A 1,873-nucleotide genomic window follows, 5' to 3' on the forward strand; every position below is an offset into this window, starting at 1 on the left:
TTGTCATTATCAGGTTACACTTTGGTCATCATCATCTTCATCAAAATTATTATTAGAATCATAAGTGCTAACTATTGAACATATGATACCTGTCTATGATTTTGCAATATTGGTATTTTAATTAATAATTTTAATGTTACCACTGTGTATGCATCCATGTTAAAATTTTGAATAAATAAAGAAACAAAAAAAACTAAGCCATACCAGGTAGCTTGATTATGTGCTTATAACAAATTATTGAATAGATTTTTGAAGTATTGCAAATTCCTAACCAGTATGAATTATCTTCCTCTCTCCCTCTCATTACACACAAATATTTAAGAGTTTGAACAGAATTTTTTCAAGTAATATACTATAAACGTTACTACAATATCATGTGTATATCTAAAATTCCCTTGAAATTAATAAACTCTACTTTCTATTGAAATATTAGTTATTTTACACTAGGAAACTTTTAGAAAAATAGACTGCTTATCTTTGAAATGAAAAATATTTGAATAAAAGTTTCAGAGGGAGTTCCAGAATGATGGCAGACAAACTGTAGGCTAAAAAAGCTCTCACATAGAAACAGTTTTGTGTTCCAGTAAACATTCCTAAGCCAGAGAATCACACCAAGTGTGCCATCACAGGACAGAGAGTTAAGCCAGAGAGGGAAAATCGAGGCAAGGAGACAAATCTGAGCACTTGCCAGCCTCCGCAGCTGCGGTGGCAGCTGCAGCGGTGGCCGGAGCCGCCATACCTGCAACACAGAGAGTCTGGGACGAAGGCACCAGAGGCAGCAGGTGAGCGGATTCTACTCAACACCAGCAAGAACTGACAAGGAGCAGACATCTTAATCCTGCAGTTCACAGACCAGAGACAACAGAGGAACCAAGATTCTGGCGTGAGTAGAAGCCTGACATCCTCACTCCTTCTCAGGGATCAGAGGAGGGAAGGCCACTCCTCCCCTCCCCACTACCAGAGATCTCCATCTTTGATACTGACAAAGGCCTGGCTGAGTAGCTATCTCCAACTCAGGCATTGGAAGAAAGCAAGAGTAATTTAGCAGGTCAAAGGAACCTAACCTAACCTGCTAAGCTCAGCTCCACCCAGGAAAAAGTCACCGAGCACAGGCTGCAAGCCCCAGAATTGGATTTCTTCACTGGGTACACAGAGACAGAGGGTGCCCCTCCCTACAGCAGCCTTTTAAATCAATTGAAATACAGCAAACATAAACCATGAAAAAGGCTCCAGGCTGGGCTCTGTGAGTGACTCAAAAGCTAGCCCCTCAGGGAAAAGATTCTGTTTGCTGAAAGGCCTCAATTCTACCCAGAACCTAGCCTCAATACAGCATCTCTAAACTAGAGGAAACAGCCACCTCCCTCCTTTGTGATACTCAAAGCAGATCTCCCTCCCATTGAACTAGCCTGGGAGGAGGATAAAAAAAACCTGGATAAGCAGAACATTTTTCGGCCTGCTCAAACTAACCGACTTAAGTAACCAACCAAGCCAAAGCAAAATCAAACACCACAAGCAGACCAGAGACTCCAACTAGAGACAGGTTAAGGACACAAGGGAGATACAGGATCTTCCCAACCTCCCCAAAAATTCAAAGAACTTTTTTGTACCTGTTTTTAAAAAAAATGTTAAACTTTTTAAAATTTTTAATATTGAAATTTTTTTTAAATAAAATTGTTTTCTATTAACTTTTTTCTTCCTCTAATAATTTTTATTTTAAGAGTATAAGTGTGTACTTTTTTCTTTTTTTTCTTTCTTTTCTGTTTTTTCTTTCTTGCTTAGCGCTACTGATCTTCTTTTCACCTTTTCTTCTCTTTTGTTCTTCTTTGCATGACTTAATTGCTCTTCTGCTCATCCTCAGATATACCGGTATTCA

This window comes from Dipodomys spectabilis, unplaced genomic scaffold, assembly GCF_019054845.1.
Source record: "Dipodomys spectabilis isolate Male_0828 unplaced genomic scaffold, ASM1905484v1 ptg000359l, whole genome shotgun sequence".
Taxonomy (NCBI): domain Eukaryota; kingdom Metazoa; phylum Chordata; class Mammalia; order Rodentia; family Heteromyidae; genus Dipodomys; species Dipodomys spectabilis.